The 24,808-nt window shown below is 56.6% G+C and overlaps 1 long non-coding RNA gene across 1 annotated transcript in view; it reads left to right on the top strand.

The window, feature by feature from the left end:
- The window catches only part of LOC140411541 (uncharacterized), a 47,849-nt gene extending 42,680 nt beyond the window's left edge, over positions 1 to 5,169 (top strand). The window contains exon 3 of the long non-coding RNA XR_011940855.1: positions 4,814 to 5,169. This is a non-coding gene — a long non-coding RNA (uncharacterized lncRNA). The remainder of the gene's footprint in view (positions 1 to 4,813) is intronic.
- Positions 5,170 to 24,808: the final 19,639 nt, after the last annotated feature.

The following is a 24,808-nucleotide window of genomic DNA, read 5'->3' as shown; positions in this document are numbered from 1 at the left end:
CCTCTCTATATCCCACTGTTCCCCATTCCGTCCCCTCTCTATATCCCACTGTTCCCCAGCCCGTCCCCTCTCTGTATCCCACTGTTCCCCAGTGTGTCCCTCTCTATATCCCACTGTTCCCCAGTGTGTCCCCTCTCTATATCCCACTGTTCCCCAGTGTGTCCCTCTCTATATCCCACTGTTCCCCAGTGTGTCCCACTCCATATCCCACTGTTCCCCAGTGTGTCCCCCCTCTATATCCCACTGTTCCCCAGTCCGTCCCCTCTCTATATCCCACTGTTCCCCAGTGTGTCCCTCTCTATATCCCACTGTTCCCCAGTGTGTCCCCTCTCTATATCACACTGTTCCCCAGTCCGTCCCCTCTCCATATCCCACTGTGCCCCAGTCCGTCCCCTCTCTATATCCCACTGTTCCCCAGTGTGTCCCTCTCTTTATCCCACTGTGTCCCAGTGTGTCCCTCTCTATATCCCACTGTTCCCCAGTGTGTCCCCTCTCTATATCCCACTGTTCCCCACTGTGTCCATCTCTATATCCCACTGTTCCCCACTGTGTCCATCTCTATATCCCACGGTTCCCCAGTGTGTCCCTCTCTATATCCCCCTGTTCCCCAGTCCGTCCCCTCTCTATATCACACTGTTCCCCAGTGTGTCCCTCTCTATATCCCACTGTTCCCCAGTGTGTCCCCCCTCTATATCCCCCTGTTCCCCAGTCCGTCCCCTCTCTATATCCCACTGTTCCCCAGTGTGTCCCCTCTCTATATCCCACTGTTCCCCAGTGTGTCCCTCTCTATATCTCACTGTTCCCCAGTCCGTCCCCTCTCTATATCCCACTGTTCCCCAGTGTGTCCCTCTCTATATCCCACTGTTCCCCAGTGTCCACCCCCTCTATATCCCACTGTTCCCCAGTGTGTCCCCTCTCTATATCCCACTGTTCCCCAGTGTGTCCCTCTCTATATCCCACTGTTCCCCAGTCCGTCCCCTCTCTATATCCCACTGTTCCCCAGCCCGTCCCCTCTCTGTATCCCACTGTTCCCCAGTGTGTCCCTCTCTATATCCCACTGTTCCCCAGTGTGTCCCCTCTCGATATCCCACTGTTCCCCAGCCCGTCCCCTCTCTACATCCCACTGTTCCCCAGTGTGTCCCTCTCTATATCCCACTGTTCCCCAGTGTGTCCCCTCTCTATATCCCACTGTTCCCCAGTGTGTCCCTCTCTATATCCCACTGTTCCCCAGTGTGTCCCACTCTATATCCCACTGTTCCCCAGTGTGTCCCCCCTCTATATCCCACTGTTCCCCAGTCCGTCCCCTCTCTATATCCCACTGTTCCCCAGTGTGTCCCTCTCTATATCCCACTGTTCCCCAGTGTGTCCCCTCTCTATATCCCACTGTTCCCCAGTCCGTCCCCTCTCCATATCCCACTGTTCCCCAGTGTGTCCCTCTCTTTATCCCACTGTGTCCCAGTGTGTCCCTCTCTATATCCCACTGTTCCCCAGTGTGTCCCCTCTCTATATCCCACTGTTCCCCACTGTGTCCATCTCTATATCCCACTGTTCCCCACTGTGTCCATCTCTATATCCCACGGTTCCCCAGTGTGTCCCTCTCTATATCCCCCTGTTCCCCAGTCCGTCCCCTCTCTATATCACACTGTTCCCCAGTGTGTCCCTCTCTATATCCCACTGTTCCCCAGTGTGTCCCCCCTCTATATCACACTGTTCCCCAGTGTGTCCCTCTCTATATCCCACTGTTCCCCAGTGTGTCCCCCCTCTATATCCCCCTGTTCCCCAGTCCGTCCCCTCTCTATATCCCACTGTTCCCCAGTGTGTCCCCTCTCTATATCCCACTGTTCCCCAGTGTGTCCCTCTCTATATCTCACTGTTCCCCAGTCCGTCCCCTCTCTATATCCCACTGTTCCCCAGTGTGTCCCTCTCTATATCCCACTGTTCCCCAGTGTGTCCCCCCTCTATATCCCACTGTTCCCCAGTGTGTCCCCTCTCTATATCCCACTGTTCCCCAGTCCGTCCCCTCTCCATATCCCACTGTTCCCCAGTGTGTCCCTCTCTATATCCCACTGTTCCCCAGTGTGTCCCCTCTCTATATCCCACTGTTCCCCACTGTGTCCATCTCTATATCCCACTGTTCCCCAGTGTGTCCCTCTCTATATCCCACTGTTCCCCAGTCCGTCCCGTCTCTATATCCCCATTTTAGAAAATCCAACCCACAATATCCCGGCTCAGGCTAAGCTCTCAGTCATTGTCCTGACGCTGGTGGCTCTGAATCTTTAAAATTGTCTTTGGGGAGAGCCGGGGACTGCAGCCCAATTCAGAGAGTATTCAGGCTGTGGCGAAATGGGGATGAAGGGATTTCGGGAGCGGGGATGAAGGGATATTGGGAGCGGGGATGAAGGGATATTGGGAGCGGGGATGAAGGGATATTGGGATAGGGGATGAAGGGATATTGGGAGCGGGGATGAAGGGATATTGGGAGCGGGGATGAAGGGATATTGGGAGAGGGGATGAAGGGATATTGGGAGAGGGGATGAAGGGATATTGGGAGCGGGGATGAAGGGATTTCGGGAGCGGGGATGAAGGGATATTGGGAGCGGGGATGAAGGGATATTGGGAGCGGGGATGAAGGGATTTCGGGAGCGGGGATGAAGGGTATTGGGAGCGGGGATGAAGGGATATTGGGAGCGGGGATGAAGGGATATTGGGAACGGGGATGAAGGGATTTCGGGAGCGGGGATGAAGGGATATTGGGAATGGGGATGAAGTGATATTGGGAATGGGGATGAAGTGATATTGGGAGCGGGAATGAAGGAATATTGGGAGCGGGAATGAAGGAATATTGGGAGCGGGGTTGAAAGGATATTGGGAGCGGGGATGAAGGGATATTGGGAGCTCGGATGAAGGTATATTGGGAGCGGGGATGAAGGGTATTGGGAATGTTTATGATGGGATATTGGGAACGGGGATGAAGGGATATTGGGAGCTCGGATGAAGGCATATTGGGAGCGGGGATGAAGGGATTGCGGGAGTGGGGATGAAGGCATTAGGGATTGGGGATGAAGGGATATTGGGAGCTCGGATGAAGGTAATTTGGGAATGGTGATGAAGGATATTTTGAGCTGGGATGAAGGGATATTGGGAGCTGGGATGAAGGGATATTGGGAGCTGGGATGAAGGTATATTGGGAATGGGGATGAAGGGATTTTGGGAGCTGGGATGAAGGGATATTGGGAGCTGGGATGAAGGTATATTGGGAATGGGGATGAAGGGATTTTGGAAGCTGGGATGAAGGGATATTGGGAGCGGAGATGAAGGATATTGGGAGCGGGGATGAAGGGATTTTGGGAGCTGGGATGACGGGATATTGGGATTGAGGATGAAGGGATTTGGGATTGGGGATGAAGGTATATTGGGAGCGGGGATGCAGGGTATTGGGAATGTTTATGATGGGATATTGGGAACGGGGATGAAGGGATATTGGGAGCGGGGATGAAGGGATTGCGGGAGTGGGGATGAAGGGATTTGGGATTGGGGATGAAGGGATATTGGGAGAGGGGATGAAGGGATTTTGGGAGCGGGGATGAAGGGATATTGGGATTGGGGATGAAGGGATATTGGGATTGGGGATGAATGGATTTGGGAATGGGTATGAAGGGATTTCGGGAGCGGGGATGAAGGGATATTGGGATTGGGGATGAAGGGATTTCGGGAGCGGGGATGAAGGGATTTCGGGAGCGGGGATGAAGGGATATTGGGAGTGGGGATGAAGGGATATTGGGATTGGGGATGAAGGGATATTGGGAATGGGGATGAAGGGATTTCGGGAGCGGGGATGAAGGGATATTGGGATTGGGGATGAAGGGATTTCGGGAGCTGGGATGAAGGGATATTGGGAGAGGGGATGAAGGGTATTGGGAATGTTTATGATGGGATATTGGGAACGGGGATGAAGGGATATTGGGAGCGGGGATGAAGGGATTGCGGGAGTGGGGATGAAGGGATATTGGGAGAGGGGATGAAGGGATTTTGGGAGCGGGGATGAAGGGTATTGGGAGCGGGGATGAAGGGATTTCGGGAGTGGGGATGAAGGGATATTGGGAGCGGGGATGAAGGGATTTCGGGAGTGGGGATGAAGGATATTGGGAGCGGGGATGAAGGGATTTCGGGAGTGGGGATGAAGGGATTTCGGGAGCTGGGATGAAGGGATTTTGGGAGCTGGGATGAAGGTAAATTGGGAGCGGGGATGAAGGGTATTGGGAATGTTTATGATGGGATTTTGGGAACGGGGATGAAGGGATATTGGGAGTGGGGATGAAGGGATTGCGGGAGTGGGGATGAAGGGATATTGGGAGCGGGGATGAAGGGATTTCGGGAGTGGGGATGAAGGATATTGGGAGCGGGGATGAAGGGATTTCGGGAGTGGGGGTGAAGGGATTTCGGGAGCTGGGATGAAGGGATTTTGGGAGCTGGGATGAAGGTAAATTGGGAGCGGGGATGAAGGGTATTGGGAATCTTTATGATGGGATATTGGGAACGGGGATGAAGGGATATTGGGATTGGGGATGAAGGGATTGCGGGAGTGGGGATGAAGGGATATTGGGAGTGGGGATGAAGGGATTGCGGGAGTGGGGATGAAGGGATATTGGGAGCGGGGATGAAGGGATTTCGGGAGCGGGGATGGGAATTAAGTCCGAGCCCCGATCCTATTTCTTGCGGGTCCATTCAGCCTCCTCCCGTTCTTGAGTCCTCTCTGCGTCCGCGCCCTCCACTTTCCCCACCCCTCTCTACTCTCTCTCCTTTTTCTCCGCAGTTTCCCGAGTTGTGCGCCTTTGTCCGACTCACCATGTTGCTCCTGATCCCAGTCAGCATCCTGGTCCTCTGGAAGCACAGTTTAACCCTGGTGAGTGAGGTGCCGGTGTCGCCAGTGCCGTACGCCGCACTGCTGTGCACCGAATCTGCTGCTGCCTACGCTCTGGTCACCATGCTGAGGAACCCCTTCAACATCGCTCTGGAGATGTGGAAGATCCGAGTGGAGTAACGAGGAGCCCTCGGCTGCAAAGCCCTTTCCTGTCCCCCAGGTCCGTACCCCTCACTTATCCCAGTGAGGGGCAACAGGAAAGGAGACACAGAGCAGAGGAGTAGCCATTAAATGTGGTGTGCGTATTCCCAATGTGTCCTGTCTCACTCTATCGGTCGCCTGTATTTTTATAATTACACTTTACAGAGTTCCCTTCTGCATATCCCTCGGTTAGACCACACTGGGAGCACTGTGCACAGTTCCAGTCTCCATATCCCTCAGTTAGACCACACTGGGAGCACTGTGCACAGTTCCGGTCTCCATATCCCTCGGTTACACCACACTGGGAGCACTGTGCACAGTTCCAGTCTCCATATCCCTCGGTTAGACCACACTGGGAGCACTGTGCACAGTTCCAGTCTCCATATCCCTCAGTGAGACCACACTGGGAGCACTGTGCACAGTTCCAGTCTCCATATCCCTCGGTTAGACCACACAGGGAGCACTGTGCACCGTCCCGGTCTCGATATCCCTCGGTTAGAACACACTGGGAGCACTGTGCACAGTTCCAGTCTCCATATCCCTCAGTTAGACCACACTGGGAGCACTGTGCACAGCTCCAGTCTCCATATCCCTCGGTTAGACCACACTGGGAGCACTGTGCACAGTTCCGGTCTCTGTATCCCTCGGTTAGACCACACTGGGAGCACTGTTCACAGTTCCGGTCTCTGTATCCCTCGGTTAGACCACACTGGGAGCACTGTGCACAGGTCTGGTCTCCATATCCCTCGGTTAGACCACACTGGGAGCACTGTGCACTGTTCCAGTCTCCATATCCCTCGGTTACACCACACTGGGAGCGCTGTGCACCGTCCCGTTCTCCATATCCCTCGGTTAGACCACACTGGGAGCACTGTGCACAGTTCCGGTCTCCGTATCCCTCGGTTAGACCACACTGGGAGCACTGTGCACAGTCCCAGTCTCCGTATCCCTCGGTTAGACCACACTGGGAGCACTGTGCACAGTTCCGGTCTCCATATCCCTCAGTTAGACCACACTGGGAGCACAGTGCACAGTTCCAGTCCCCATATCCCTCGGTTAGACCACACAGGGAGCACTGTGCACAGTTCCAGTCCCCATATCCCTCGGTTAGACCACACTGGGAGCACTGTGCACAGTTCCGGTCTCCATATCCCTCGGTTAGACCACACTGGGAGCACTGTGCACAGTTCCAGTCTCTGTATCCCTCAGTTAGACCACACTGGGAGCACTGTGCACAGTTCCGGTCTCCATATCCCTCGGTTAGACCACACTGGGAGCACTGTGCACAGTTCCGGTCTCTGTATCCCTCGGTTAGACCACACTGGGAGCACTGTTCACAGTTCCGGTCTCTGTATCCCTCGGTTAGACCACACTGGGAGCACTGTTCACAGTTCCGGTCTCTGTATCCCTCGGTTAGACCACACTGGGAGCACTGTTCACAGTTCCGGTCTCTGTATCCCTCGGTTAGACCACACTGGGAGCACTGTTCACAGTTCCGGTCTCCATATCCCTCAGTTAGACCACACTGGGAGCACTGTGCACAGTTCTGGTCTCCATATCCCTTGGTTAGACCACACTGGGAGCACTGTGCACAGTTCTGGTCTCCGTATCCCTCAGTTAGACCACACTGGGATCACTGTGCACAATTCCAGTCTCTGTATCCCTCAGTTAGACCACACTGGGAGCACTGTGCACAGTTCCAGTCTCCATATCCCTCAGTTAGACCACACTGGGAGCACTGTGTACAGTTCCAGTCTCCATATCCCTCAGTTAGACCACACTGGGAGCACGGCGCACAGTTCTGGTCTCCATATCCCTCGGTTAGACCACACTGGGAGCACTGTGCACAGTTCCGGTCTCCATATCCCTCAGTTAGACCACACTGGGAGAACTGTGCCCAGTTCCGGTCTCTGTATCCCTCGGTTAGACCACACTGGGAGCACTGTGCACAGTCCCAGTCTCCACATCCCTCAGTTAGACCACACTGGGAGTACTGTGCACAGTTCCGGTCTCCATATCCCTCGGTTAGACCACACTGGGAGCACAGTGCACAGTTCCAGTCCCCATATCCCTCGGTTAGACCACACAGGGAGCACTGTGCACTGTTCCAGTCTCCATATCCCTCGGTTAGACCACACTGGGAGCACTGTGCACTGTTCCAGTCTCCATATCCCTCGGTTACACCACACTGGGAGCGCTGTGCACCGTCCCGTTCTCCATATCCCTCGGTTAGACCACACTGGGAGCACTGTGCACAGTTCCGGTCTCCGTATCCCTCGGTTAGACCACACTGGGAGCACTGTGCACAGTCCCAGTCTCCGTATCCCTCGGTTAGACCACACTGGGAGCACTGTGCACAGTTCCGGTCTCCATATCCCTCAGTTAGACCACACTGGGAGCACAGTGCACAGTTCCAGTCCCCATATCCCTCGGTTAGACCACACAGGGAGCACTGTGCACAGTTCCAGTCCCCATATCCCTCGGTTAGACCACACAGGGAGCACTGTGCACAGTTCCAGTCTCTGTATCCCTCAGTTAGACCACACTGGGAGCACTGTGCACAGTTCCGGTCTCCATATCCCTCGGTTAGACCACACTGGGAGCACTGTGCACAGTTCCAGTCTATGTATCCCTCAGTTAGACCACACTGGGAGCACTGTGCACAGTTCCGGTCTCCATATCCCTCGGTTAGACCACACTGGGAGCACTGTGCACAGTTCCGGTCTCTGTATCCCTCGGTTAGACCACACTGGGAGCACTGTTCACAGTTCCGGTCTCTGTATCCCTCGGTTAGACCACACTGGGAGCACTGTTCACAGTTCCGGTCTCTGTATCCCTCGGTTAGACCACACTGGGAGCACTGTTCACAGTTCCGGTCTCTGTATCCCTCGGTTAGACCACACTGGGAGCACTGTTCACAGTTCCGGTCTCCATATCCCTCAGTTAGACCACACTGGGAGCACTGTGCACAGTTCTGGTCTCCATATCCCTTGGTTAGACCACACTGGGAGCACTGTGCACAGTTCTGGTCTCCGTATCCCTCAGTTAGACCACACTGGGATCACTGTGCACAATTCCAGTCTCTGTATCCCTCAGTTAGACCACACTGGGAGCACTGTGCACAGTTCCAGTCTCCATATCCCTCAGTTAGACCACACTGGGAGCACTGTGTACAGTTCCAGTCTCCATATCCCTCAGTTAGACCACACTGGGAGCACGGCGCACAGTTCTGGTCTCCATATCCCTCGGTTAGACCACACTGGGAGCACTGTGCACAGTTCCGGTCTCCATATCCCTCAGTTAGACCACACTGGGAGAACTGTGCCCAGTTCCGGTCTCTGTATCCCTCGGTTAGACCACACTGGGAGCACTGTGCACAGTCCCAGTCTCCACATCCCTCAGTTAGACCACACTGGGAGTACTGTGCACAGTTCCGGTCTCCATATCCCTCGGTTAGACCACACTGGGAGCACAGTGCACAGTTCCAGTCCCCATATCCCTCGGTTAGACCACACAGGGAGCACTGTGCACAGTTCCAGTCCCCATATCCCTCGGTTAGACCACACAGGGAGCACTGTGCACAGTTCCAGTCTCTGTATCCCTCAGTTAGACCACACTGGGAGCACTGTGCACAGTTCCGGTCTCCATATCCCTCGGTTAGACCACACTGGGAGCACTGTGCACAGTTCCAGTCTCTGTATCCCTCAGTTAGACCACACTGGGAGCACTGTGCACAGTTCCGGTCTCCATATCCCTCGGTTAGACCACACTGGGAGCACTGTGCACAGTTCCGGTCTCTGTATCCCTCGGTTAGACCACACTGGGAGCACTGTTCACAGTTCCGGTCTCTGTATCCCTCGGTTAGACCACACTGGGAGCACTGTTCACAGTTCCGGTCTCTGTATCCCTCGGTTAGACCACACTGGGAGCACTGTTCACAGTTCCGGTCTCTGTATCCCTCGGTTAGACCACACTGGGAGCACTGTTCACAGTTCCGGTCTCCATATCCCTCAGTTAGACCACACTGGGAGCACTGTGCACAGTTCTGATCTCCATATCCCTTGGTTAGACCACACTGGGAGCACTGTGCACAGTTCTGGTCTCCGTATCCCTCAGTTAGACCACACTGGGATCACTGTGCACAATTCCAGTCTCTGTATCCCTCAGTTAGACCACACTGGGAGCACTGTGCACAGTTCCAGTCTCCATATCCCTCAGTTAGACCACACTGGGAGCACTGTGTACAGTTCCAGTCTCCATATCCCTCAGTTAGACCACACTGGGAGCACGGCGCACAGTTCTGGTCTCCATATCCCTCGGTTAGACCACACTGGGAGCACTGTGCACAGTTCCGGTCTCCATATCCCTCAGTTAGACCACACTGGGAGAACTGTGCCCAGTTCCGGTCTCTGTATCCCTCGGTTAGACCACACTGGGAGCACTGTGCACAGTCCCAGTCTCCACATCCCTCAGTTAGACCACACTGGGAGTACTGTGCACAGTTCCGGTCTCCATATCCCTCGGTTAGACCACACTGGGAGCACAGTGCACAGTTCCAGTCTCTGTATCCCTCGTTTAGACCACACTGGGAGTACTGTGTCCAGTTCCGGTCTCTGTATCCCTCGGTTAGATCACACTGGGAGCACTCTGCATAGTTCCGGTCTCCATATCCCTTGGTTAGACCACACTGGGATCACTGTGCACAGTTCTGGTCTTCCTATCCCTCAATTACACGACACTGGGGGCATTGTGCACAGTCCCAGTCTCCATATCCCTCAGTTAGACCACACTGGGAGTACTATGCATAGTTCCGGTCTCCGTATCCCTCGGTTAGACCACACTGGGAGCGCTGTGCACAGTTCTGGTCTCCATATCCCTCGGTTAGACCACACCGGGAGCACTGTGCACAGTTCCGGTCTCCGTATCCCTCGGTTAGACCACACTGGGAGCACTGTGCACAGTTCCGGTCTCCATATCCCTCGGTTAGACCACAGTGGGAACACTGTGCGCAGTTCCGGTCTCCATATCCCTCAGTTAGACATCACTGGGAGGACTGTGCCCAGTTCCAGTCTGTGTATTCCTCAGTTAGACCACACTGGGAGCACTGTGCACAGTTCCGGTCTCCATATCCCTCAGTTAGACCACACTGGGAGAACTGTGCCCAGTTCCGGTCTCTGTATCCCTCGGTTAGACCACACTGGGAGCACTGTGCACAGTCCCAGTCTCCACATCCCTCAGTTAGACCACACTGGGAGTACTGTGCACAGTTCCGGTCTCCATATCCCTCGGTTAGACCACACTGGGAGCACAGTGCACAGTTCCAGTCTCTGTATCCCTCGTTTAGACCACACTGGGAGTACTGTGTCCAGTTCCGGTCTCTGTATCCCTCGGTTAGATCACACTGGGAGCACTCTGCATAGTTCCGGTCTCCATATCCCTTGGTTAGACCACACTGGGATCACTGTGCACAGTTCTGGTCTTCCTATCCCTCAATTACACGACACTGGGGGCATTGTGCACAGTCCCAGTCTCCATATCCCTCAGTTAGACCACACTGGGAGTACTATGCATAGTTCCGGTCTCCGTATCCCTCGGTTAGACCACACTGGGAGCGCTGTGCACAGTTCTGGTCTCCATATCCCTCGGTTAGACCACACCGGGAGCACTGTGCACAGTTCCGGTCTCCGTATCCCTCGGTTAGACCACACTGGGAGCACTGTGCACAGTTCCGGTCTCCATATCCCTCGGTTAGACCACAGTGGGAACACTGTGCACAGTTCCAGTCTCCATATCCCTCAGTTAGACCACACTGGGAGCACGGCGCACAGTTCTGGTCTCCATATCCCTCGGTTAGACCACACTGGGAGCACTGTGCACAGTTCCGGTCTCCATATCCCTCAGTTAGACCACACTGGGAGAACTGTGCCCAGTTCCGGTCTCTGTATCCCTCGGTTAGACCACACTGGGAGCACTGTGCACAGTCCCAGTCTCCACATCCCTCAGTTAGACCACACTGGGAGTACTGTGCACAGTTCCGGTCTCCATATCCCTCGGTTAGACCACACTGGGAGCACAGTGCACAGTTCCAGTCTCTGTATCCCTCGTTTAGACCACACTGGGAGTACTGTGTCCAGTTCCGGTCTCTGTATCCCTCGGTTAGATCACACTGGGGGCACTCTGCATAGTTCCGGTCTCCATATCCCTTGGTTAGACCACACTGGGATCACTGTGCACAGTTCTGGTCTTCCTATCCCTCAATTACACGACACTGGGGGCATTGTGCACAGTCCCAGTCTCCATATCCCTCAGTTAGACCACACTGGGAGTACTATGCATAGTTCCGGTCTCCGTATCCCTCGGTTAGACCACACTGGGAGCGCTGTGCACAGTTCTGGTCTCCATATCCCTCAGTTAGACCACACTGGGAGCACGGCGCACAGTTCTGGTCTCCATATCCCTCGGTTAGACCACACTGGGAGCACTGTGCACAGTTCCGGTCTCCATATCCCTCAGTTAGACCACACTGGGAGAACTGTGCCCAGTTCCGGTCTCTGTATCCCTCGGTTAGACCACACTGGGAGCACTGTGCACAGTCCCAGTCTCCACATCCCTCAGTTAGACCACACTGGGAGTACTGTGCACAGTTCCGGTCTCCATATCCCTCGGTTAGACCACACTGGGAGCACAGTGCACAGTTCCAGTCCCCATATCCCTCGGTTAGACCACACAGGGAGCACTGTGCACAGTTCCAGTCCCCATATCCCTCGGTTAGACCACACAGGGAGCACTGTGCACAGTTCCAGTCTCTGTATCCCTCAGTTAGACCACACTGGGAGCACTGTGCACAGTTCCGGTCTCCATATCCCTCGGTTAGACCACACTGGGAGCACTGTGCACAGTTCCAGTCTCTGTATCCCTCAGTTAGACCACACTGGGAGCACTGTGCACAGTTCCGGTCTCCATATCCCTCGGTTAGACCACACTGGGAGCACTGTGCACAGTTCCGGTCTCTGTATCCCTCGGTTAGACCACACTGGGAGCACTGTTCACAGTTCCGGTCTCTGTATCCCTCGGTTAGACCACACTGGGAGCACTGTTCACAGTTCCGGTCTCTGTATCCCTCGGTTAGACCACACTGGGAGCACTGTTCACAGTTCCGGTCTCTGTATCCCTCGGTTAGACCACACTGGGAGCACTGTTCACAGTTCCGGTCTCCATATCCCTCAGTTAGACCACACTGGGAGCACTGTGCACAGTACTGGTCTCCATATCCCTTGGTTAGACCACACTGGGAGCACTGTGCACAGTTCTGGTCTCCGTATCCCTCAGTTAGACCACACTGGGATCACTGTGCACAATTCCAGTCTCTGTATCCCTCAGTTAGACCACACTGGGAGCACTGTGCACAGTTCCAGTCTCCATATCCCTCAGTTAGACCACACTGGGAGCACTGTGTACAGTTCCAGTCTCCATATCCCTCAGTTAGACCACACTGGGAGCACGGCGCACAGTTCTGGTCTCCATATCCCTCGGTTAGACCACACTGGGAGCACTGTGCACAGTTCCGGTCTCCATATCCCTCAGTTAGACCACACTGGGAGAACTGTGCCCAGTTCCGGTCTCTGTATCCCTCGGTTAGACCACACTGGGAGCACTGTGCACAGTCCCAGTCTCCACATCCCTCAGTTAGACCACACTGGGAGTACTGTGCACAGTTCCGGTCTCCATATCCCTCGGTTAGACCACACTGGGAGCACAGTGCACAGTTCCAGTCTCTGTATCCCTCGTTTAGACCACACTGGGAGTACTGTGTCCAGTTCCGGTCTCTGTATCCCTCGGTTAGATCACACTGGGAGCACTCTGCATAGTTCCGGTCTCCATATCCCTTGGTTAGACCACACTGGGATCACTGTGCACAGTTCTGGTCTTCCTATCCCTCAATTACACGACACTGGGGGCATTGTGCACAGTCCCAGTCTCCATATCCCTCAGTTAGACCACACTGGGAGTACTATGCATAGTTCCGGTCTCCGTATCCCTCGGTTAGACCACACTGGGAGCGCTGTGCACAGTTCTGGTCTCCATATCCCTCGGTTAGACCACACCGGGAGCACTGTGCACAGTTCCGGTCTCCGTATCCCTCGGTTAGACCACACTGGGAGCACTGTGCACAGTTCCGGTCTCCATATCCCTCGGTTAGACCACAGTGGGAACACTGTGCGCAGTTCCGGTCTCCATATCCCTCAGTTAGACATCACTGGGAGGACTGTGCCCAGTTCCAGTCTGTGTATTCCTCAGTTAGACCACACTGGGAGCACTGTGCACAGTTCCGGTCTCCATATCCCTCAGTTAGACCACACTGGGAGAACTGTGCCCAGTTCCGGTCTCTGTATCCCTCGGTTAGACCACACTGGGAGCACTGTGCACAGTCCCAGTCTCCACATCCCTCAGTTAGACCACACTGGGAGTACTGTGCACAGTTCCGGTCTCCATATCCCTCGGTTAGACCACACTGGGAGCACAGTGCACAGTTCCAGTCTCTGTATCCCTCGTTTAGACCACACTGGGAGTACTGTGTCCAGTTCCGGTCTCTGTATCCCTCGGTTAGATCACACTGGGAGCACTCTGCATAGTTCCGGTCTCCATATCCCTTGGTTAGACCACACTGGGATCACTGTGCACAGTTCTGGTCTTCCTATCCCTCAATTACACGACACTGGGGGCATTGTGCACAGTCCCAGTCTCCATATCCCTCAGTTAGACCACACTGGGAGTACTATGCATAGTTCCGGTCTCCGTATCCCTCGGTTAGACCACACTGGGAGCGCTGTGCACAGTTCTGGTCTCCATATCCCTCGGTTAGACCACACCGGGAGCACTGTGCACAGTTCCGGTCTCCGTATCCCTCGGTTAGACCACACTGGGAGCACTGTGCACAGTTCCGGTCTCCATATCCCTCGGTTAGACCACAGTGGGAACACTGTGCACAGTTCCAGTCTCCATATCCCTCAGTTAGACCACACTGGGAGCACGGCGCACAGTTCTGGTCTCCATATCCCTCGGTTAGACCACACTGGGAGCACTGTGCACAGTTCCGGTCTCCATATCCCTCAGTTAGACCACACTGGGAGAACTGTGCCCAGTTCCGGTCTCTGTATCCCTCGGTTAGACCACACTGGGAGCACTGTGCACAGTCCCAGTCTCCACATCCCTCAGTTAGACCACACTGGGAGTACTGTGCACAGTTCCGGTCTCCATATCCCTCGGTTAGACCACACTGGGAGCACAGTGCACAGTTCCAGTCTCTGTATCCCTCGTTTAGACCACACTGGGAGTACTGTGTCCAGTTCCGGTCTCTGTATCCCTCGGTTAGATCACACTGGGGGCACTCTGCATAGTTCCGGTCTCCATATCCCTTGGTTAGACCACACTGGGATCACTGTGCACAGTTCTGGTCTTCCTATCCCTCAATTACACGACACTGGGGGCATTGTGCACAGTCCCAGTCTCCATATCCCTCAGTTAGACCACACTGGGAGTACTATGCATAGTTCCGGTCTCCGTATCCCTCGGTTAGACCACACTGGGAGCGCTGTGCACAGTTCTGGTCTCCATATCCCTCGGTTAGACCACACCGGGAGCACTGTGCACAGTTCCGGTCTCCGTATCCCTCGGTTAGACCACACTGGGAGCACTGTGCACAGTTCCGGTCTCCATATCCCTCGGTTAGACCACAGTGGGAACACTGTGCGCAGTTCCGGTCTCCATATCCCTCAGTTAGACATCACTGGGAGGACTGTGCCCAGTTCCAGTCTGTGTATTCCTCAGTTAGACCACACTGGGAGCACTGTGCACAGTTCCGGTCTCCATATCCCTCAGTTAGACCACACTGGGAGAACTGTGCCCAGTTCCGGTCTCTGTATCCCTCAGTTAGACCACACTGGGAGCACTGTGCACAGTCCCAGTCTCCACATCCCTCAGTTAGACCACACTGGGAGTACTGTGCACAGTTCCGGTCTCCATATCCCTCGGTTAGACCACACTGGGAGCACAGTGCACAGTTCCAGTCTCTGTATCCCTCGTTTAGACCACACTGGGAGTACTGTGTCCAGTTCCGGTCTCTGTATCCCTCGGTTAGATCACACTGGGAGCACTCTGCATAGTTCCGGTCTCCATATCCCTTGGTTAGACCACACTGGGATCACTGTGCACAGTTCTGGTCTTCCTATCCCTCAATTACACGACACTGGGGGCATTGTGCACAGTCCCAGTCTCCATATCCCTCAGTTAGACCACACTGGGAGTACTATGCATAGTTCCGGTCTCCGTATCCCTCGGTTAGACCACACTGGGAGCGCTGTGCACAGTTCTGGTCTCCATATCCCTCGGTTAGACCACACCGGGAGCACTGTGCACAGTTCCGGTCTCCGTATCCCTCGGTTAGACCACACTGGGAGCACTGTGCACAGTTCCGGTCTCCATATCCCTCGGTTAGACCACAGTGGGAACACTGTGCGCAGTTCCGGTCTCCATATCCCTCAGTTAGACATCACTGGGAGGACTGTGTCCAGTTCCAGTCTGTGTATTCCTCAGTTAGACCACACTGGGAGCACGGTGCACAGTTTTGGTTTCCATATCCCTCAGTTAGACCACACTGGGAGCACTGTGCAAAATTCTGGTCTCCATATCTCTCAGTTAGACCACACTGGGAGCGCTGTGCACAGTTCCGGTCTCCATATCCATCGGTTAGACCACACTGGGAGCACTGTGCACAGTTCCGGTCTCCATATCCCTCAGTTAGACCACACTGGGAGCACTGTGCACAGTTCCGGTCTCCATATCCCTCGGTTAGACCACACCGGGAGCACTATGCACAGGTCTGGTCCCAATATCCCTCGGTTGGACTGCACTGGGAGCACTGTGCACAGATCTGGTCTCCATATCCCTCAGTTAGACCACACAGGGAGCACTGTGCCCAGACCCAATCTCCATAGCCCTCGGTTAGACCACACTGGGAGCACTGTGCACAGTTCTGATCTCCATATCCCTTAGCTAAACCACACTGGGAGCACTGTGCACAGTTCCGGACTCCATATCCCCCAGTTAAACCACACTTGGAGCACTGTGCACAGTTCCAGTCTCCATATCCCTCGGTTAGACAACACTGGGAGCACTGTACACAGTTCCGGTCTCCATATTCCTCGGTTAGACCGCACTGGGAGCACTGTACACAGTTCCGGTCTCCATATTCCTCGGTTAGACCACACTGAGAGCACTGTGCACAGTTCCGGTCTCCATATCCCTCAGTTAGACCACACTGGGAGCACTGCGCACAGTTCCGGTCTCTGTATCCCTCGGTTAGACCACACTTGGAGCTCTGTGCACAGTTCCAGTCTCCATATCCCTCGGTTAGACCACACTGGGAGCACTGTGCACAGTTCCAGTCTACATATCCCTCATTGTGCCCAATTTCCCCCTAATTTGGCTCGCACCGTGTCGACCCTCACTATCCCCCATTTCCCCCTCATTGCCCCTCGCACCGTGTCGACCCTCTCTATCTCCCATATCCCCCTCTTTGTCCCTCGCACTGTGTCGACCCTCTCTATCCCCCATTTCCCCCTCATTCCCCCTCGCACCGTGTCGACCCTCTCTATCCCCCATTTCCCCCTCATTGCCCCACGCACCGTGTCGACCCTCTCTATCTCCCATTTCCCCCTCATTGTCCCTCGCACCGTGTCGACCCTCTCTATCCCCCATTTCCCCCTCATTGTCCCTCGCACCGTGTCGACCCTCTCTCTCCCCCATTTCCCCCTCATTGCCCCTCGCACCGTGTCGACCCTCTCTCTCTCTCCCATTTCCCCCTCGTTGTCCCTCGCACCGTGTCGACCCGCTCTATCCCCCATTTCCCCCTCATTGTGCCCCGCACCGTGTCGACCCTCTGTATCCCCCATTTCCCCCTCATTGCCCCTCGCACCGTGTCGACCCTCTCTATCGCCCATTTCCCACTCATTGCCCCTCGCACCGTGTCGACCCTCTCTCTCTCCCATTTCCCCCTCATTGTCCCTCGCACCGTGTCGACCCTCTCTATCTCCCGTTTCCCCCTCATTGTCCCTCGCACCGTGTCGACCCTCTCTGTCCCCCATTTCCCCCTCATTGTCCCTCGCACCGTGTCGACCCTCTCTATCCCCCATTTCCCCCTCATTGTCCCTCGCACCGTGTCGACCATCTCTATCCCCCATCTCCCCCTCATTGCCCCTCGCACCGTGTCGACCCTCTCTATCTCCCATATCCCCCTCTTTGTCCCTCGCACTGTGTCGACCCTCTCTATCCCCCATTTCCCCCTCATTCCCCCTCGCACCGTGTCGGCCCTCTCTATCCCCCATTTCCCCCTCATTGTCCCTCGCACCGTGTCGACCCTCTCTATCCCCCATTTCCCCCTCATTGTCCCTCGCACCGTGTCGACCCTCTCTCTCCCCCATTTCCCCCTCATTGCCCCTCGCACCGTGTCGACCCTCTCTATCTCCCATTTCCCCCTCATTGCCCCTCGCACCGTGTCGACCCTCTGTATCTCCCATTTCCCCCTCATTGTCCCTCGCACCGTGTCGACCCTCTCTATCCCCCATTTCCCCCTCATTGTCCCTCGCACCGTGTCGACCCTCTCTATCTCCCATTTCCCCTCATTGCCCCTCGCACCGTGTCGACCCTCTCTATCTCCCATTTCACCCTCATTGTCCCTCGCACCGTGTCGACCCTCTCTCTCCCCCATTTCCCCCTCATTGCCCCTCGCACCGTGTCGACCCTCTCTCTCTCTCCCATTTCCCCCTCATTGTCCCTCGCACCGTGTCGACCCGCTCTATCCCCCATTTCCCCCTCATTGTGCCCCGCACCGTGTCGACCCTCTCTATCCCCCATTTCCCCCTCATTGTCCCTCGCGCCGTGTCGACCCTCTCTATCCCCCATTTCCCCCTCACTGTGCCTCGCACCGTGTCGACCCTCTCTATCCCCCATTTCCCCCTCATTGCCCCTCGCACCGTGTCGACCCTCTCTAGCCGCCATTCCCCCTCATTGTCCCTCGCTCCGTGTCGACCCTCTCTATCCCCCATTTTCCCCTCATTGACCCTCGCATCGTGTCGACCCTCTCTATCCCCCATTTCCCCCTCATTGTGCCCCTCGCACCGTGTCGACCCTCTCTATCCCCCATTTCCCCCTCATTGTGTCCCTCGCACCGTGTCGACCCTCTCTATCTCCCATTTCCCCCTCATTGTGCCCCTCGCACCGTGTCGACCCTCTCTATCCCCCATTTCCCCCTCATTGTCCCTCGCACCGTGTCGACCCTCTCTATCCCCCATTTCCCCCTCATTGTCCCTCGCACCGTGTCGACCCTCTCTATCCCCCATTTCCCCCACATTGTCCCTCGCACCGTGTCGACCCTCTCTATCCCCCATTTCCCCCTCATTGTCCCTCGCACCGTGTCGACCCTCTCTATCTCCCATTTCCCCCTCATTGTCCCTCGCACCGTGTCGACCCTCTCTATCCCCCATTTCCCCCTCATTGCCCCTCGCACCGTGTCGACCCTCTCTATCTCCCATTTCCCCTCATTGCCCCTCGCACCGTGTCGACCCACTCTATCCCCCATTTCCCCCTCAGTGCCCCTCGCACCGTGTCGACCCTCTCTATCTCCCATTTCCCCCTCATTGTGCCCCTCGCACCGTGTCGACCCTCTCTATCCCCCATTTCCCCCTTATTGCCCCTCGCATGGTGTCGACCCTCTCTATCCCCCATTTCCCCCTCATTGCCCCTCGCACCGTGTCGACCCTCTCTATCCCCATTTCCCCCTCATTGTCCCTCGCACCGTGTCGACCCTCTCTATCTCCCATTTCCCCCTCATTGTCCCTCGCACCGTGTCGACCCTCTCTATCCCCCATTTCCCCCTCATTGTGTCCCTCGCACCGTGTCGACCCTCTCTATCTCCCATTTCCCCCTCATTGTCCCTCGCACCGTGTCGACCCTCTCTATCCCCCATTTCCCCCTCATTGCCCCTCGCACCGTGTCGACCCTCTCTATCTCCCATTTCCCCTCATTGCCCCTCGCACCGTGTCGACCCACTCTATCCCCCATTTCCCCCTCAGTGCCCCTCGCACCGTGTCGACCCTCTCTATCCCCCATTTCCCCCTCATTGTGCCCCTCGCACCGTGTCGACCCTCTCTCTCTCCCATTTCCCCCTCATTGCCCCTCGCACCGTGTCGACCCTCTCTATCCCCCATTTCCCCCTTATTGCCCCTCGCATCGTGTCGACCCTCTCTATCCCCCATTTCCCCCTCATTGCCCCTCGCACCGTGTCGACCCTCTCTATCCCCCATTTCCCCCTCATTGTCCCTCGCACCGTGTCGACCCTCTCTATCTCCCATTTCCCCCTCATTGTGCCCCTCGCACCGTGTCGACCCTCTCTCTCTCCCATTTCCCCCTCATTGCCCCTCGCACCGTGTCGACCCTCTCTATCCCCCATTTCCCCCTTATTGCCCCTCGCATCGTGTCGACCCTCTCTATCCCCCATTTCCCCCTCATTGCCCCTCGCACCGTGTCGACCCTCTCTATCCCCATTTCCCCCTCATTGTCCCTCGCACCGTGTCGACCCTCTCTATCCCCCATTTCCCCCTCATTGTCCCTCGCACTGTGTCGACCCTCTCTCTCCCCCATTTCCCCCTCATTGTCCCTCGCACTATGTCGACCCTCTCTCTCTCCCATTTCCCCCTCATTGTCCCTCACACCGTGTCGACCCTCTCTATCCCCCATTTCCCCCTCATTGTCCCTCGCACCGTGTCGACCCTCTCTATCCCCCATTTCCCCCTCATTGTCCCTCGCACTGTGTCGACCCTCTCTCTCTCCCATTTCCCCCTCATTGCCCCTCGCACCGTGTCGACCCTCTCTCTCCCCCATTTCCCCCTCATTGTCCCTCGCACTGTGTCGACCCTCTCTATCCCCCATTTCCCCCTCATTGCCCCTCGCACTGTGTCGACCCTCTCTATCCCCCATTTCCCCCTCATTGCCCCTCGCACCGTGTCGACCCTCTCTATCTCCCATTTCCCCCTCATTGTCCCTCACACCGTGTCGACCCTCTCTCTCTCCCATTTCCCCCTCATTGTCCCTCGCACTGTGTCGACCCTCTCTATCTCCCATTTCCCCCTCATTGTCCCTCGCACTGTGTCGACCCTCTCTATCTCTCATTTCCCCCTCATTGTCCCTCGCACCGTGTCGACCCTCTCTCTCTCCCATTTCCCCCTCATTGCCCCTCGCACCGTGTCGACCCTCTCTATCCCCCATTTCCCCCTCATTGCCCCTCGCATCGTGTCGACCCTCTCTATCTCTCATTTCCCCTCATTGTGCCCCTCGCACCGTGTCGACCCTCTCTATCCCCCATTGCCCCCTCATTGCCCCTCGCACCGTGTCGACCCTCTCTCTCTCCCATTTCCCCCTCATTGTCCCTCGCACCGTGTCGACCCTCTCTATCCCCCATTTCCCCCTCATTGCCCCTCGCACCGTGTCGACCCTCTCTATCTCCCATTTCCCCCTCATTGTGCCCCTCGCACCGTGTCGACCCTCTCTATCCCCCATTTCCCCCTCATTGTCCCTCGCACCGTGTCGACCCTCTCTATCCCCCATTTCCCCCTCATTGTCCCTCGCACCGTGTCGACCCTCTCTATCTCCCATTTCCCCCTCATTGTGCCCCTCGCACCGTGTCGACCCTCTCTCTCTCCCATTTCCCCCTCATTGCCCCTCGCACCGTGTCGACCCTCTCTATCCCCCATTTCCCCCTTATTGCCCCTCGCATCGTGTCGACCCTCTCTATCCCCCATTTCCCCCTCATTGCCCCTCGCACCGTGTCGACCCTCTCTATCCCCATTTCCCCCTCATTGTCCCTCGCACCGTGTCGACCCTCTCTATCCCCCATTTCCCCCTCATTGTCCCTCGCACTGTGTCGACCCTCTCTCTCCCCCATTTCCCCCTCATTGTCCCTCGCACTATGTCGACCCTCTCTCTCTCCCATTTCCCCCTCATTGTCCCTCACACCGTGTCGACCCTCTCTATCCCCATTTCCCCCTCATTGTCCCTCGCACTGTGTCGACCCTCTCTCTCCCCCATTTCCCCCTCATTGTCCCTCGCACTGTGTCGACCCTCTCTCTCTCCCATTTCCCCCTCATTGTCCCTCGCACTGTGTCGACCCTCTCTATCCCCCATTTCCCCCTCATTGCCCCTCGCACCGTGTCGACCCTCTCTATCGCCCATTTCCCCCTCATTGCCCCTCGCACCGTGTCGACCCTCTCTATCCCCCATTTCCCCCTCATTGTCCCTCGCACCGTGTCGACCCTCTCTATCTCCCATTTCCCCCTCATTGCCCCTCGCACCGTGTCGACCCTCTCTATCTCCCATTTCCCCCTCATTGTCCCTCGCACCGTGTCGACCATCTCTATCCCCCATTTCCCCCTCATTGTGCCCTTCGCACCGTGTCGACCCTCTCTATCCCCCATTTCCCCCTCATTGCCCCTCGCACTGTGTCGACCCTCTCTCTCTCCCATTTCCCCCTCATTGCCCCTCGCACCGTGTCGACCCTCTCTATCCCCCATTTCCCCTCATTGACCCTCGCACCGTGTCGACCCTCTCTATCTCCCATTTCCCCCTCATTGCCCCCCGCACCGTGTCGACCCTCTCTATCCCCCGTTTCCCCCTCATTGTCCCTCACACTGTGTCGACCCTCTCTATCTCCCATTTCCCCCTCATTGTCCCTCGCACCGTGTCGACCCTCTCTATCTCCCGTTTCCCCCTCATTGTCCCTCGCTCCGTGTCGACCCTCTCTATCTCCCATTTCCCCCTCATTGCCCCTCGCACCGTGTCGACCCTCTCTATCCCCCATTTCCCCCTCATTGTGCCCCTCGCACCGTGTCGACCCTCTCTATCCCCCATTTCCCCCTCATTGCCCCTCGCACCGTGTCGACCCTCTCTATCCCCCATTTCCCCCTCATTGCCCCTCGCACCGTGTCGACCCTCTCTATCCCCCATTTCCCCCTCATTGCCCCTCGCACCGTGTCGACCCTCTCTATCCCGCATTTCCCCCTCATTATACCTCGCACCGTGTCGACCCTCTCTATCCCCCATTTCCCCCTCATTGTCCCTCGCACTGTGTCGACCCTCTGTATCCCCCATTTCCCCTCATTGTGCCTCTCGCACCGTGTCGACCCTCTCTATCCCCCATTTCCCCCTCATTGCCCCTCGCACCGTGTCGACCCTTTCTCTCTCCCATTTCCCCCTCATTGCCCCTCGCACCGTGTCGACCCTCTCTATCTCCCATTTCCCCCTCATTGCCCCTCGCACCGTGTCGACCCTCTCTCTCTCCCATTTCCCCCTCATTGTCCCTCGCACCGTGTCGACCCGCTCTATCCCCCATTTCCCCCTCATTGTGCCCCGCACCGTGTCGACCCTCTCAATCCCCCATTTCCCCCTCATTGCCCCTCGCACCGTGTCGACCCTCTCTATCCCCCATTTCCCCCTCATTGTCCCTCGCACCGTGTTGACCCTCTCTATCCCCCATTTCCCCCTCATTGTGCCTCGCACCATGTCGACCCTCTCTATCCCCCATTTCCCCCTCATTGCCCCTCGCACCGTGTCGACCCTCTCTATCTCCCATTTCCCCTCATTGCCCCTCGCACCGTGTCGACCCTCTCTATCCCCCATTCCACCTCATTGTCCCTCGCATCGTGTTGACCCTCTCTATCCCCCATTGCCCCCTCATTGCCCCTCGCATCGTGTCGACCCTCTCTATCTCCCATTTCCCCCTCATTGTCCCTCGCACCGTGTCGACCCTCTCTATCCCCCATTTCCCCCTCATTGCCCCTCGCACCGTGTCGACCCTCTCTATCTCCCATTTCCCCTCATTGCCCCTCGCACCGTGTCGACCCTCTCTATCCCCCATTTCCCCCTCATTGCCCCTCGCACCGTGTCGACCCTCTCTATCCCCCATTTCCCCCTCATTGTCCCTCGCACCGTGTCGACCCTCTCTATCTCCCATTTCCCCCTCATTGTGCCCCTCGCACCGTGTCGACCCTCTCTCTCTCCCATTTCCCCCTCATTGCCCCTCGCACCGTGTCGACCCATTCTATCCCCCATTTCCCCCTTATTGCCCCTCGCATCGTGTCGACCCTCTCTATCCCCCATTTCCCCCTCATTGCCCCTCGCACCGTGTCGACCCTCTCTATCCCCATTTCCCCCTCATTGCCCCTCGCACCGTGTCGACCCTCTCTATCCCCCATTTCCCCTCATTGTGCCCCTCGCACCGTGTCGACCCTCTCTATCCCCCATTGCCCCCTCATTGCCCCTCGCACCGTGTCGACCCTCTCTATCTCCCATTTCCCCCTCATTGTGCCTCGCACCGTGTCGACCCTCTCTATCCCCCATTGCCCCCTCATTGCCCCTCGCACCGTCTCGACCCTCTCTATCTCCCATTTCCCCCTCATTGTCCCTCGCACCGTGTCGACCCTCTCTATCCCCCATTTCCCCCTCATTGTCCCTCGCACCGTGTCGACCCTCTCTATCTCCCATTTCCCCCTCATTGTCCCTCGCACCGTGTCGACCCTCTCTATCCCCCATTGCCCCCTCATTGCCCCTCGCACCGTGTCGACCCTCTCTATCTCCCATTTCCCCCTCATTGTCCCTCGCACTGTGTCGACCCTCTCTCTCTCCCATTTCCCCCTCATTGTCCCTCGCACTGTGTCGACCCTCTCTATCTCCCATTTCCCCCTCATTGCCCCTCGCACCGTGTCGACCCTCTCTATCTCCCATTTCCCCCTCATTGCCCCTCACACCGTGTCGACCCTCTCTCTCTCCCATTTCCCCCTCATTGTCCCTCGCACTGTGTCGACCCTCTCTATCTCCCATTTCCCCCTCATTGCCCCTCGCACCCTGTCGACCCTCTCTATCCCCCATTTCCCCCTCATTGTCCCTCGCACCGTGTCGACCCTCTCTGTCCCCCATTTCCCCCTCATTGCCCCTCGCACCGTGTCGACCCTCTCTATCTCCCATTTCCCCCTCATTGCCCCTCGCACCGTGTCGACCCTCTCTATCCCACATTTCCCCCTCATTGCCCCTCGCACCGTGTCGACCCTCTCTATCCCCCATTTCCCCCTCATTGTCCCTCACACCGTGTCGACCCTCTCTATCTCCCATTTCCCCTCATTGTGCCCCTCGCACCGTGTCGACCCTCTCTATCCCCCATTGCCCCCTCATTGCCCCTCGCACCGTGTCGACCCTCTCTCTCTCCCATTTCCCCCTCATTGCCCCTCGCACCGTGTCGACCCTCTCTATCCCCCATTTCCCCCTCATTGCCCCTCGCACCGTGTCGACCCTCTCTATCCCCCATTTCCCCCTCATTGTCCCTCGCACCGTGTCGACCCTCTCTATCTCCCATTTCCCCCTCATTGTGCCCCTCGCACCGTGTCGACCCTCTCTCTCTCCCATTTCCCCCTCATTGCCCCTCGCACCGTGTCGACCCTCTCTATCCCCCATTTCCCCCTTATTGCCCCTCGCATCGTGTCGACCCTCTCTATCCCCCATTTCCCCCTCATTGCCCCTCGCACCGTGTCAACCCTCTCTATCCCCATTTCCCCCTCATTGCCCCTCGCACCGTGTCGACCCTCTCTATCCCCCATTTCCCCTCATTGTGCCCCTCGCACCGTGTCGACCCTCTCTATCCCCCAT

The sequence above is a fragment of the Scyliorhinus torazame genome, chromosome 4 (assembly GCF_047496885.1).
Source record: "Scyliorhinus torazame isolate Kashiwa2021f chromosome 4, sScyTor2.1, whole genome shotgun sequence".
NCBI classification, from domain to species: Eukaryota; Metazoa; Chordata; class Chondrichthyes; order Carcharhiniformes; family Scyliorhinidae; genus Scyliorhinus; species Scyliorhinus torazame.
The sequence above is the reverse complement of the archived record's forward strand: the minus strand, read 5'-3'. Positions and strand labels throughout refer to the sequence as shown.